A 15,519-nucleotide genomic window follows, 5' to 3' on the forward strand; every position below is an offset into this window, starting at 1 on the left:
TAATCCATGATTGTCACACCACCATTCAAAGAAAATCAAGTTACTTGAGACAGTTGGATTTACCCATTAAAAAGCAAGGATTGTTTGTTTTTATTGTTCTTCAAAAACAAAAAAACTTAAAAAATAAGTTTTGTCAACTTACATCTTTATCTTTAGTGCAGTGCAGACATTGCGAATTGCTTGTTCTCCTTGCTCTCGGTGGATGCGCACAATGCGTTTGATAGCGAGGAACAGAACTCCAACGTGTCTGATTGGGTCGGAGAAACTGCAGCTTGCATTCACGTTCCACTGTTTCATGAGCCATGGTTGACCTGCTTGTTTTATTCAAAAGAGTATGACATTTTGCAAAAGCAGACCTAGACAGCTTCTTGTATGTTTCATGGGCAGCTCCTCCTGCAGCAGTGGCATCAACTGGATATAAGATTGAGGAGATGGCATGCACACTTTTGGTGCCTTAGAAGTTGGTACTCAAGGCCTGTGTTGTCATCAAGAATGCCAAACACATCTTGATACTCCACCTCTGACTCTCTCTCATCTTCTGCTGCGTCATCAAGGGTGGAGGCACTCTCCTCTTGTATATTGGTGGCTTCCTCTTCTTTCTCCTCACCATACAATCGAAAGGTCTTCAGAAGTTTGAACCACTGTCTGTTGTCCTGGTCACTTTTTCCCTGATGTTGTACTCAGAATGTATTTCCTTTAATGCAACAGCAAGGACGTCAAACGTGTGTGAGCCTTTGACAAGTCTACAAGCCAATGCAGCGGAGTGCCTCTCCAGTGAGGTGTTGTCTATCCATTGACAGGTGACACCTAAGTAGCTACGTTGTCTGGCAGACCAGCAGTCAGTTATGGTAGCAACACAGTTCACAGCACTCAGCTTTTTCATGATTATGCTCCTCTTGTGTTTTGCAGCTTCCTGTATTCTTGTGCATAATGTTTTCCTTGTCATTACTGTATGAGGTTGCAAGGTTTCTATCATTGTCTTGAAGGATGGTGTCTCAACCACAGAAAATGGTTGGTTGGCTTCACACACCAAATTTCACACCAGCTTGTCAAGTGTTGCTCGTGTTACCTACTGTCGGGAAGTGAAGGCTGTTATTTTATCACCTTTTGCAGGAGTATCACTGGAAGGGGAGGACTTGCATTTCCTGTGAGCCTCTAGTACCAAGTCTGTGTACTTGGAGAGTTTGCTGGGGTGAACCCTCTGTGGATAATAACATATCTATGAGGCTACAGACAGACCAAACTCAGCACAGAGTAGACTCATGTAACCTAAGCAAGAAAAACATTAGCCTATGGACAGGGGAAAAAAATGATTTCATGTCAAACTTACCGCAACATGTTTCCTCAGGTTAGACGTTGAGTTTTTGAATGCTGAAATATCCATTTTTTCTGTAGGACACAGAAGACACTGCATGGTATAACTGCTGTTTCGCACTGTTTGTAAACCAAACATGCTTTCAGTATGAGGCCAGGGGTGCGCCTCTTATGCCTCCTCGTCTTCATCTACATTGCCGACTGTTGCTTCTGCCATTTTTTTTCCATTTTTGGAAGCCACTAAAATATCCCGTCCCGCCGCCATTGAGATTGAGTATGGTCAGGTGATGAGACTGCGCGTCAAGGGCTACGTTTTATTGGATATTGGTTTAACACAGTCACGCGGTAGAGCCTTGGGCAGAAGTCTCTCTCTGACAAAATAAAAGACTAGATACTGGATCATGGATGTGTAAAGAACTGGATAAAATAAAGTAACGAGCACGGTATAGCCACAGTATGTGGCGGAGTAAGAGTACCGTTTCTTCTTCATAAATCTACTCAAGTAAAAGTAAAAAGTATAGTGATATAAAACTACTCCTAGAAGTATTTTATTTTGAAAAACTTACTCAAGTAAATGTAACTCGTTACTGCCCACCTCTGCCTGGAGGTCTTGGGAGGCACAGGGAATCACAGAGGGGGACTCAAGAGGCAGTGGAGTTGTGGAGCAGTTTTGGAGAAGCACTGGAGTAGCAGAGGAACTCTTGGGGAAGGGAAAACAGGAAAAAAATAACATGGGTAAAACCGCAGAGCAAAAACTAGTGTTGGCAAAGGGGCAGCGAAATCCGACGAGAGCCTGCCAGTATAGTTACCACGTGGGTTCAGTACATTCAAGCACTGCATGCAGTTAAAATAATGTTAAGTCAAGTGAATTACACTGAACTAATTCCTAATAGTCATAGGAGAATCAAAAATAAAAAAAAAGAAATATTCATTCACAAAATAGGAACATGTGCTTGCAAAGGGATGAAGTTAAGATAGAAATAATAATCAAAAAACAAGCAAAAAACTTTTAAGTCTGTCTCCAGTTCACCAAATATCTGTTTGCGTTGCTCAAACTCCCGCAACAGTCCTGTCATTTCATCTCCCACAATGACAGGTTTAACTTGAAAGAGCATACTGTCATAACACTGCATGACAACTTTGTTGCGCCCTTGCAGCTGTTTGTTCAAGTTATTCAGGTGATCTGTAACATCCACCATAAATGCAAGGTCCTGCATACATTCTGCGGAATGAAATTCTAACTCTGGTTTGACCTTTTCTTCCATGAACTGTTCAATTTATTCTTGTAAATCAAAGAAACACCTCAGCACAGCACCTTGGCTTAACCACCTTACCTCAGTGTGGTATAGCCACGCATGGATGTGGTCTTTCTCTCTGAGAAGGCTGTCAAACTGATGGTGATTTAGGCTTCTGGATTGGATGAAATTAATAGTTTGGATGACCACCTTTATGATGTTATCCACTTTTAATGACTTGCAACACAAAGCCTCCTAGTGCAAAATACAGTGAAAAGTCCGATAATCACGTCCTCCATGTGCAGACTGCACTTTGTCTCTGAACTTTGTCGCAAGACCAGCTTTTTCCCAATCATTGAGATCGCACCATCTGAAGCCAGGCTGACAGCGCGGGACCAGTCCACTCCAACCCTGTCCAGTGCACCGACAAGTGCGGCACCATCTCCACGAACTCTTCAGTGACGGTCAATGTGTCATCAACTCTGCAAATGAAAATGGCCAGTTGTGCAACATCTGTAATGTCCACGCTTTCATCAATTGCAACTGAAAACGCAACAAATGACTTATTTTGTGCTGAAACTGCCGTCCAAATCCACTGAAAGATTGGAAATCCTGTCTGCAACTGTATTTTCTTGTCAGGCTGATATCTGCAAAAGCCTGATGCTTTTCAGGGCACACAATCTCCGTTGCCTTCATCATGCATGTTTTTACAAATTCACCGTCACTAAATGGTTTTGAAGCCACTGTGATTTCATTAGCAATGAGGTAGCTTGCTTTCACTGCAGTATCACTGATGTCTCGGCTGTGAGTAAACAGACTGCTGTTTCTTCAGACCCACCAACAGTTCATTCAGTTTCTCTCTTCTCTGCTGTCCTTGAAAGTTGTCATTTGTCAGCATGAAGACTCACATAGTGGCGTTGAAGATTATATTCTTTCAGCACTGCAACATGCTGTGAACACACCAAACATACAGCTTTCCCATTCACTTCTGTGAATAAATAGGAGGATGACCATTTTTCCTGGAACATTCTTCACTCTGCGTCCACTTTTCTCTTTTTCGACAGAGACATACTGGGGCAATGAGGGTGCCAAAGCACATATGTTAAAAGTAGAAGCTGTAATAAATAGCACAGGCAAAACACAAAGTAGCTCATCCGGACTGGCTGTGCTTGATTGACCTACTTGCTCTGCCCGAGTATAAACAGTTTGCTTGATTAACACAATTGATATTGCACCATCCAGTGGACGCAATTAGAACAGCAGTTGCATTTATTGAAAAATTGCACCTCATTTTTATACTTTACAAACTCCTCTCGTGGGCCAGATTAAACCTGTTTGCAGGCTTTATCTGGTCCGTGGGCCGTACATTTGACACTTCTGGGTTAAAGGGATGGATAATCAATATGCGATCATTGGACAGGTCCTCAGAACAATGCCAATAACAATATGTGATGTCACTGTGAATTCCCTGTATGTTCACTATAGCCCTATAGGCCAAGAAATTAACTCACCTGTCAGGAGCAAAGAAGGCAGTTGTATGGCATGAGAGCAGATCAATAATGTCCAAATCAGAGTTAGTTTACTGTGTATAACTCAGCTAAATGTTGGACTTTAACAGGGATATTATTATTTGTTCAGTCTTTTTATTTTTCAGTCAATAATCGTCTCTTTTAACCATGACTGTAATTGTTCCCTAACCAACAGTTGGTCGGTCACAATTTTAACCATGTCAACTAACATCCCCCTTAACCTAGACAAAGTAATCATTTCAACCCAACCAAATCCAGATGGTTTTCTAAGCCGTAACAATTTACTGCATCCCAAACTAACTCTTTCTGGAACAATAATTGCAGCATTTTTTGTTGAAATTAGTGATCAAGACATGAGCTACGAAAACATCTTGTCCTTTATTAAGGCATATATTGCCGATATAACTAGAATAGAGCCAAAACCATGAACAATTTGTCATGAACGCCCCCCACACACATCTTGAAACAACAGACAGATACCCAAAATAGCTGTGGAGGAATTTTTTGTGATAAGCAAAGTCAGACACAAACAACAAATTTCAAGGACCACCTTTTTTCATCGACGCAATATCTCAAAAATTAGAAAATTCTGTCTCAAGGTGAAACACCAGCAGGGGTTCATGTAGAAACACACAACTCCACCCTGTAGTTTCCCAGTGACATCACTGTCACGGTCCAGTCTGATGGGGGAGCCAAATCTGTCGGTGTGCATTGTGCTGATGTCAACATCCTTGTTGAGCCAAGTCTCTGATAATGCATGTGCTCCTGTACTCTTGCAGGTGGTTTACGTTTGCCTGGAGCTTGTCTGTTTTGTTCTGCAGCAAGTGGACATTGGCAAGGATGACGGTCGGCAGCAGTTACTGTTTCCAAGTTTCACGCCTCAGTCTCACTCTGATACCTCCCTTCTTCTTGCCCCGTCTGGTTCTCTTGATGCTCCTCAGCTTCATGGCTCTGTGGTCAATTCCAGTTTGCATATTTCCATGGGCAGCAAGTTGATGGCAAGTGGAGCAGGAGCCGGGCTGAGACTGATGCACTGCAGCATCTCGCATGTGTAGGTGATCCTTGCTGCCTCCACACGAGAAGATGCCATGGCGTTGGTGGTGGTCTGTGTGTGGGGGGTTATGCTCACGTCAGGCTGGCGTTCGTGTAGCAGTTTTGTGCTCTCTCTCTCTCTAACATTGTGTAGTTTTACAGAGAAAAGACCATCACTGTTGGCAACCTCGCCATTTATTTACACCTGGCAGAAAATTAACACCACAGTCAGTCCTGTTTCCTCTCTCTCGCTCTCTCTCTCTCTCTCTCTCTCTCTCTCTCTCTCACTCACTCACTCACACACACACACACACTTGCATCAGGGAAGCAGCAATGTCCAACTACTGCATTAGCTTTAAAATATAAAACATACAACTCGTACCTGGCAGAAAATTAACACCACAATCAGTCCCGTTTCCTCTCTCTCTCTCTCACACACACACACACACACACACACACACACACACACACACACACACTTGCATCTGAAAATTGTAAAATGAAAATAAATACTGGTTAGCCATAATGTGCAGCGCCAGCCATTTGGTAAACAACAACAACAAAAAAAGAAAAAGAGAAATGTGCTCAACCATTTGGGAGCTGTATTTAAAAAAGTACAATTTAAACCCCCATTAATATTAAAATTAAGTGATTAATAGGAACAATGGCAGAGCTCAAAACTCTTACACCTGCCAGGGAAGCAGCAATGTCCTATGACTCCTCCCCCCCGGGGTGCGCTACCCCAAGCCACGGGGGCACTGCAGTCAATTACTGCAGGACAATCAAGCCCCAGAGTGGTGTGATGAGTCTCTATGGCAAGTGGAATCACTCTCCACTTCCACTCTATTACATTAGCAGATGAACTCCACAGGTTTCCTGGAGTTTGTAAGCTGACATGAGCCAGAAACACAAGTTGAGTACACAAGCTGGAAAAAAACAGAAGAAAAAAAAAAAAACGACATAAACAAGCAAGATGGTGGCTCCGCCACAGACAAGATGGCAGCTCCGCTGGCATTAGTGTTAGCTGAGTGTCCAGGATGAATAAAAGGGAATGAAGGTTGAAGGAGGTCAGTACCAATGAGCTCACATGGGCTCCACAGGCTTCAAGGAGCTAGAAAGCTGACATGAGCCAGAAACAAAAACACACTGAGCCAGAATAACAGAGGAAAGGCCAACATAACAAGTAAAGATGGCGGCTCCACTGGCGTTAGCAATAGCAGAGTGGGCAGACATGAATAAAAAGGAGTAAAAGTTGACATAAGTAAGTTCCCATGGGCTCACATGAACTCTGCCAAACGTTTCTAGGAGCTAGTAAGCTGATGCAAGCCTGAAACAGGACAACAAAGCTGAAATACAGAGACAAAGCCGACGTAAACAAACAAGATGGCGGCTCTTGTGTTGGAGCCAGCCGGCATTAGCGTTAGCAGCTGTGAACGGGAGTGAATAAAACAACTGTGAAAGTAGAAAGGTATTAAGTTCCAATGTGCTCACCTGAAATCCACGGGCTATCCATGAGGTTAGTGAGCTACCTACGCCAGAAACAGAACAAACAAAGGCGAAATAAGAAGGAAAAGTGAGCAGCGACTCTGAACCGTAAATGCCAAGTTATCAGGCTCCAATCCTGTGGAACCATCTTCCAGTTTCAGCATGGGGGGCAGACACCCTATCTACATTTAAGAGGAGGCTTAAAACCTTCCTTTTTAATAAAGCTTATAGTTAGGGCCAGTCAGGCTTATCCTGGACCAGCTCCTAGTTTATGCTCCTATAGATTTAGACTACCAGGAGACTCCAATGATGCAATTAGCTCTCTCCTCCTCTCTGTTTCTATCCATCTTTATCCACAACATTCACATGTATCAATGCATCCATTAACATAAGCTTCTTCCCTGGAGTTGTCTGTGCTCTCTCACCCTTCAGGTCACCTGGGGCTGTAGATGCTGGTTGATCACCTCCTGTCCTGGACCAACTACTTGCTTGCCCTGGCCCTGTGATTATCTCTCCTCTCTACCCCTCCCTCTCTCTCTCCTCTTATCCCCTTGCCCCCCTACCTATGTCTCTCCTCTCGTCCTCCACCCCATCTCTCTCCTTCTCCCTCTCAACCCCAACTGGTCAAGGTAGGTGGCGGCCCAAGCACAGCATGGTTCTGCCTGAGGTTTCTTCCTGTTAAAAGGGAGTTTTTTCTCGCCAACGTCGCCAAGTGCTTGCTCATTTGGGAATGTTGGGTCTCTTTCAATTGAATTAAAAAGTAAGTTTCTGGACCTGCTCTTTGTGTAAAGTGCCTTGAGATGGCTTTTGTTGTGATTTGGCACTATATAAATTAATATTGATTGATTGATTTATTGAAAGAGGGTGGAGATTTCAGCTTTACATGGCTGTTTACATGGCTGTTGTGCGCATGCATCGATACGCGTGCAGCCTGTTGCAGTGGCTCCTGCTTCACCTTCTAAACTTTCTATTTATTTAGTTCTTCTTTTCTGTTTTTCCTTCCTATCTCTATTCTGCCTATTTATTTTCCCACCAAACACGCAAGTTTGGAGTATTTTTGCCTTTTTGTTTGCTGTGGGACTGAAAAGACTTGCAGAGAAGAAAAGGTTTAAGCTGTGTCTCCCCTCTGTCATCATGAGGAACGTGAGGTATTAGCCCAGAGTAAGAGGAAGTATCGGGAATGTAGTTTCATGTGCTTTACTGCGACATGGCTGCACCAGGATATTCCCAACGCTAAAGTCTCCATCGAGGGCTTCCAAACAGTATGGGCCGACAGAGATTGCACCAAGAGCGGTAAGCGCAACGGTAGGGGGCTTGCCATTCTAGTTAACAACCAATGGTGCAATCCCGCTCATGTCACTATCAAGGAGCGAATTTGTGGCCTGGATGTTGAACTGCGTGCTATTGGACTCCATCTGTATTATCTGCCCAGTGAATTCTTGCATGTCGTAATCGTTCCCCCCTTGGCAAACCTGACGTCAGCAACCAACGTCATTCACTCCACAATAGCCCGGATACAGACTCAACACCTGAGTGCAATCCTTGTCATCTCGGATGACTTCAACCACATAATCATGGACACAGCACTCCCCACATTTACACAGTTTGTGAGGTACCCCACCAGAGAGGCGAGGACCATCAACCTGCTGTATGCAAACATTAAGGATGCATACACCACCCCTCCCCTCCCCCCACTTGGAAGGTCAGATAATGACTTGATTCACCTCAAACGTTGTTATGTGCCCTTGCTGAAGAAGCAACCTGTGACCACGGGGACCATAAGGAGATATCGAGGCCCTGCAGGGCTGCTTTGAGGTGATGGACTGGCACACACTCTGTGAGCTGCATGGAGAGGACACTGATGTGCTCACAGAGTGTATCACACACTACATCACCTTCTGCGTTGACACCATCTACCCACCAGAGACCGTCCTTTGCTACCCAAACAACAAGCCATGGGTAACAAAGGACATCAATGACACACTGAATAAAAGGAAGAAGGCTTTCAGATCTGGCAACAGAGAAGAGATGCAAATGATATAGAGGGAGCTGAAAACAGAGCTCAAGGAGGCCAAAAAGAGGTATAGGAAGAAGCTGGAGTGGAAACTCCAGCAGAAACACATGAGAGAGGTCTGGAGTGGCATGAGGACCATCACTGGTTTCAGACCAACCAACAGAGGAGTTGAAGGCAGTGTGGACTGGGCAAACGAACTGAAACTGTTTTTTAACAGATTAGACACGGTGACCCTGGCTCATCCTCTCCACAGACTCTTTTACAGCAGGCCTGCAACAAGCACCCACTCCACTCTCTCTCCCTTCCCTCTGTCAGCCCATCATTTGCCTTATCTGCTTGTGACAACCCCCCTCACACCTCATCTCTGAGCCCCCATGCTGACTGCTCTCTCCAACATCACACCTCCACCGCTCCCCCACCTGCCACCTCCACACTGAACATCACGCCTAATCATGTAAGAAGACAGCTGAAGAAACTCTATGCGGGCAAGTCTGCAGGTCCAGATGGGGTGGTCCCCAGGGTCCTCAAAGCCTGTGCCCCCCCTGCTATGTGGAGTGCTTCACCATGTCTTCAGCCTGAGCCTGAGTCTTCAGAGGGTCTCCGTGCTCTGGAAGACGTCATGCCTTGTTCCTGTGCCGAAGACGGCACAGCCCAGTGGCTCCAAGGATTACAGACCTGTGTCACTATTCCCTGCCTTGTGCCAATCTATAAGTACCCTTACAAACCTGCCCTCTGCGTCATTCATCCATGTGACTTTGTTTCTGTGTGTAACTCATGCATTTTGAAACACTTACATTGCCATGTGTAAATCATAACTTTTTTATGTAACACACAGGTGGATTGCAGTTCTTGGGATGAGAAAATCAAACATTTTTCTTTCGATAATTTAAATGCATTTGGCATTACACAGCAGTGATACTGTGTTTGTGTTCACTTTTCACTCTTTTTACTCTGGCTTCTGTAAATTCTATTAAAACTCCATGGCTAAGTTCAAGTACTCCTGCATGTTTGTGTCCCCACACGGCACTCTTGTCAGTTGAGCCTCAGGAAAGGCATCTAGTTCAGAAAGTTCAAATTTAAATCCACAGTCTCTGGAACCAAACCAATGTTGAACATAATTACATTTACTTAAATTTAAGATAGAAGGTAAACAAATACAAACATCCATCTATCACCAAAGTATTACCTGTGTGGTAAGTAGTACAGCTCATTGGGCACTCCTCCTGGACATGATGCTGTTCTGGAGGGGCAAATCCTGTGACTGTTCCACACTCTCACACACTCATCTAAGTCCTTCCGAACAACATCACTGAAGCAGTATCTCAGTAGACACTGATGCTCATGACTCCCGTTAAAGTGTCCAACATATCTAAGGTCTGCAAACAGCTCCATCCAGAACTGAGCCCTATATAAATCGATAAAATAATAAGTTATAGTTTTAAGCATATTAGATTAGATTTATTGGTCCCCGTAGGGAAATTTGTCTTCACTGACTGAAACATTACATTAAACATCACAAGACAGGCAGCACCAGTGACAGCATTAACACACAGTAACAGTAAACCACAGACAACAACAGTAGCCCAGACAGCAAAAATGACAAAAAACAAACAACAGCAGACAGACTGATTAGTGGGGCTTGCTGTTCAGGGCTGCTATAGCTTCAGGGATCAGGCCTCTCCCCAAGGCGAGCCCTCCTAAACTTGATACTTCTGTATCTACGCCCTGAAGGTAGTGGGGTGATGTATTGGTGGAGTGGGTGAATGTTGTCCTGTACTATGGTTTTTGCTAAGCGAGTGATGGACCTGTTGTTTAGTGAGGTTGGGTGTGGGGAGTCCGATGATTTTAGCAGCTGTGTTGGTGATGCGTGTGAATTTGGCCCAGTTGGTGACAGAATGCATAGTGAAGAAACATGAGGAACAGTACAGCAGAATGGGTTGAATGATGCTTTGATAAAGTAACAACAGGAGGTGGGGTGCAATGTATAGTCCTTTGAGTTTGCGGATGGCTGTCAGTCTTTGTTGGCTTCTTTTTTGAATGTCCGTGGTGTGCTGATCAAAGGTGAGTTAATTGTCCTGAGTTATTCCCAGATATTTGAAGCTGTCCACTGTCTCAACTGGCTGCGTGTTTATAATGGAGGGGTGCTTGGGTGAGGGGGGGCTGACCAGTAGTTCCTTTGTTTTATTGACATTGATTTGGAGATGGTTGTCCGTGCAGCACTTGGTGAAGTGAGTGACTGTGTTATGATAGTCCAGGGTGGATTGGCTGTCTGAGAGGAGTGCGAGGATGGCTGTGTCGTCTGAATATTTGAGATATGATGTGGTGGGTGAGATGCTGAGGCAGTCATTGGTGTAGAGAGTGTACAGGAATGGGCTCAACACACATCCATGTGGAACCCCGGTGACCCGGTTGATGGTCAGTACAGGGGATGTGGTTGAGCCCACCCTTACAGCTTGCAGTATACATATGTTTGATTGAATGAATGAAATCGATGGTTACACATAATTAAATGACGATGCTGACGATAGCTTCCGATTCAGCACTTAACAGGGAAAGTGAAGAGGAAATTAATGTAACATGCAGTGCAACTGTTTGTACACTGATTGTCTGTTTTTTTGTGAAACTTCTCTATGTAAAAGCATTTTAGACATTTTAGGTAAGACATTAATTTTGCCTGACACTCGCTATTATAGTTATGAAACGTTTATTTTTTTGTGAAAATGCTAAAGGGGAGATTTCACCAATTTTGTTTGACAGACTAGGTCATAGACTTCTCAGATCTGACCTAATTATCCTACAGAGGCTAAACAAAAAACATAGTAAAACATTGTCACAAAAAACAGACAAACAGTGTACAAACAGTCGCACTGCAGGTTACGTTAATTTCCTCTTCACTTTCCCCTTAAGTGCCGACTCAGAAGCTAACTTCACAATGTACTTAAATGACTTAATGATGGCCACTTACCTTCCTTTTCGGAATATGGACCACCAGGACACAAGCCTCTGGTTGTTCGTGGATGAGCCATACATGTGGCTGGACACTCCAGAATAGTGGTCAGTGTGGTTGTGGCGTAGGGTGCACTGAATTGCGGCCATGGTCCCGTTCTCTGTGCCGCAGTTAGTTCTCAGTCTCATGGGAATGACGCAAGGTTTTACACATGACAGAATCTAGTGAGTGATCACACTTGGGTCATTATTTGTTGCTCCACATGCAAGCCACAGCACTTTACGAGAAAATCCATCAATACACCCTGAAAGAGCAAAAAAAATGGCTTAAGTTTATCATAACCATCTGCATGCCACATATAGTTCAGTCCCATGGAGTCGTACGTTCTTCTCATGAACCATCTGCATGTTCTCCTCTCGCACCCTCAAGGATTGAGAAATTCATCACTTGGTCCCTCTTCACTCGCAGATTGAACTTCTGTTTGTGTACCTGCCACATCGTGCTGTAGCCAAACAGCTGTCCAGGTCCATGGAGTTCCATTCGGATGGCCCTGATTATGGCGTATGGCAAGGAGTAATCCTTTCTACTAAAAACCCAGCTTCATTGAGTTTGCTTTTCAGCAACCTCAAACTGATGTGAACACCGTGTAAGCTTGACCTCATATCCATGATCACACCGTACGAGTGTCCCTCATTAAAATATTCTGTGCACTGCCGCAGCACATTTGGTCCGTCCATCTGGTCCATGTCATTTAAAAAGTCGAAAGATTGACCACACGAAAAACAAAATTGCGTTAGCCACAAAACGGGCAAAACATCACTCCCCCTTGATTCACCATGAACTCTACTGACGACATCAAAAGCCCACGTTCACTGTTACTCGTACCACTTTCGGTGATGGTACATTCCCTTTCCGGTTGATGGTTGACATTTGTAAATTTGTTTTGGGACTTGTAAAAGTGTTTCACCTCTTGTAAATTTGTTTTGCCGTTTGTAAAAGTGTTTTGTGTCTTGTTAATTTGCATTCTGAAATATAAATTTGTTTTGGGACTTGTAAATGGTTTATGGTAATGTAATTGTTTTTATTTGCTATATAAAAATGTTTTCCAAAATGTAAATTTGTCTCAACCTTTGTAAAAGTGTTTTACATGTTGTAATCTTGGTGTGCACCTCCCAGCCACCGAAGTAAGCATACAAAAAATTAACAACTGTATCCCTAATCATTATGTATCTGAGTATTTATCAGGCATATTCATTTTGATGTCGTGAAAAGAAAACTAAATGAGCTGCAGAAAAAATCTTAACTCCCTGCCGTTGCCTTTCTTCAGCTTCATTGACTTCTGCTTGACCTGCGTCCATCTCTGTCTTGGAGCTTTGCCAGTCTATGTACTTAAGTTTGTCCAGCTCTGTTTTGGCTTTTATGAATAAGATTACTCTCTCTGGTGAATACTATGGGTATGTTCACTTGTGTCATGGTATCGTCATCTGATATTTGAAAAAAATCTTTATTGTATCATGGACTGTTGAGATGTGTGGCCTCTTGCCAGTTCTCTGCTAATGAACGAGTGAATGAGTTTCGTCTGCTAATATTTTCCAAATGAACCTTGTGGTACATAATAGACATCGAGCAGCCGTCTAATGCTACAATTTGTAGGCTTAGTTTTTAGATGATAAACTTGGTCTAAATAACTGCAAATCTGTTGGCATGTGTTTGACTCCCACTGGAGTTTTCATGAATGACCAAGCAAACGAGTCACTCAGACCTCTTTCTTCCATATGCATTATTGTCACTGCAACTTTCATTTTTCCTAATGCCCATTTTTCCTAATTTCAGTCATACAGTCCTCCATTTGCGCTATATCAGTAAATCCTTAATAATAAATTGTGAATGTATTTATTTAAAAGAGCATTGTTATCTAAAACAACTAACATTACCCTACCTGTGTTGAAGATCACAAGTTGAGCCAGGCTGCTTCGCTGTCAAATGCAGGATGTTGATGCCTTGCTGTCCTGTGTGACATGTAAATAATTTTTCATCATGTCTGGGCTTTGACAGAGACCCAACATCAAGTTCAATTACACCAGGAACCCACCCATCCTGATAGAAATCAACTCTTAGTTCCTCTTTTGCTGGACACTGTATGTGATGAACAGCCTGGCAAATAATTGCTGTTGTTAACTTGGTTACATTGTGTGATATAGCGCTTCGAAGTATTTTGCTTTTGGTCACTTCTCTTTGAAAACCTCCTTTAGTAGTATTCATTGCCAAAAGTAGCCTTTATCTCTTAACAAGCATTATCAAAACATGTCTCATCATCATGGTCTGCCATAAGTCTCTCAATGTATACATTCAAAAACTTCCGCCTGTGTATGATAAAAGCAATAACACAGTAGCTATAAAGATTAAAAAGGGAGTTGAAATGGTGTGGTGGGCAGATAGGACACCTTGATTACTATCCTCAATTTAGGAGACCATATTTGTAGAAGTTATGAAGTTTATGCAATACCCTTCTTCTACTTGATGTTTAGAATGGACATCTTATGCAGTTTCTTTTTCTTTGGACCATAGAATTTGTTTTCCCAGTTAAGCCTTCAGTTTAGTGTGACAGGAAGCAATGGATGAAGTTCATCCAATGTAAAATCCTATCAGTTTTTGGTCAAAGGAGCCCATGTCAATGTTACATCTCCGGTTTAGCCTACAAAAACACATCTCATACTCGTCTATTACTCATTGTACTATTTTAAAATCATTTACTGTTGTGAATGTGCAGCTCTGTGGTGATACTACAGATCCAAGTGAAAGCTGAAAGACAATAGCTCTCAGTGTTGTCAGCCTGTGAGCACAACCGTTATTTCTGGGATGATGAGCTACTGCTATTTCTCTCCTCTCTGTTCTCTGCCTCTGAGCCACTCCTCATATAACCACACACTTTACTTGTTTTCCTTATTTCCTTCCCTCCCTGCCCTATCCTCCTCATTCCCTCCTATCTCTCCTACTTTTATCTTTTTTTCCTATATAAGCCTTTTTTCCGCCCTCTTATCCTCCTCCTCCTGTATCTCTCCTGTCCTCCTACCATCAGTTTGGGATTGTAGCTGCCAGGAAATGAGAAAGGCACTCAATTACTGTGCTCATTGAATCATTAATGTCAAGGTGGTGGTGTGTTATGCTGGCCAACAAGCAAGAGCTTAAAGGCTGTCTACTAGCAGATCCTCTGCTGCATGGACCAACAAGACAGACACAGTTTAATATGGGTCTCACTGACAACAAAGCCTTGTATGAAAATCAGGGCAGACCCATTGATAAGAGCTGTATTAATGGCAGACCTGGCCAGCCCTGTATACACAGTGATAACATAATGTGGGCACTAACAGCAGCAATAGGAACGTATCAGATGAGAAAATGGCCAGGCAAAGAGACACATTAAAATGTAACCTTGTAAAGCCATCCCTCCAGTGATCATGGCAGGGCTTTCATTCAACTTACACACAAATGGAGGCATATCTGCTGATCACATCTTGTTGTGTATGGACAATGAACTGATGTTCTGACAACATATCCTGACAGTTAACAAGATAAGTCATGGTACAATTTATTTCAAACTTTTGACAAGAAACTTGTGCCGAACATTGCAAAAGGAAAATGTGTGGAGTTCATGTATATTGGTCAATAATTCTGAACTATGTGTATCACTTGCTTGAAAGCCGGTCAACAAGTTAATATATTAAACAGCTTGGCACTGTATTTGATTAGGTTAGGGTTCAATGCACACTCATGTTTTTTTTTTTTTTTTTCTTGTTTTAAAGAACAAGCAACCACAAAATTTTTATAATAGAAATAGGTAAGTCAGTTTAGGATATCTATTTACACCTAAACCTTCAACAAATCCTCTGAAGTCCACTAAAATCTATAGTACGATTGCTGGAAATGTATCATATTATTCAAACAAAACAGGAGCTGTTTCAT

General features: G+C 43.0%; 1 pseudogene; it reads left to right on the forward strand.

The window, feature by feature from the left end:
* Positions 1 to 7,785: 7,785 nt before the first annotated feature.
* LOC147258459 (uncharacterized) overlaps positions 7,786 to 15,519 on the forward strand; it is a 28,133-nt pseudogene continuing 20,399 nt past the window's right edge.

Source organism: Aulostomus chinensis, chromosome 7, assembly GCF_037954235.1.
Source record: "Aulostomus chinensis isolate RoL2024-O1b breed Wild chromosome 7, RoL_Achi_v1.0, whole genome shotgun sequence".
Lineage (NCBI taxonomy): Eukaryota > Metazoa > Chordata > Actinopteri > Syngnathiformes > Aulostomidae > Aulostomus > Aulostomus chinensis.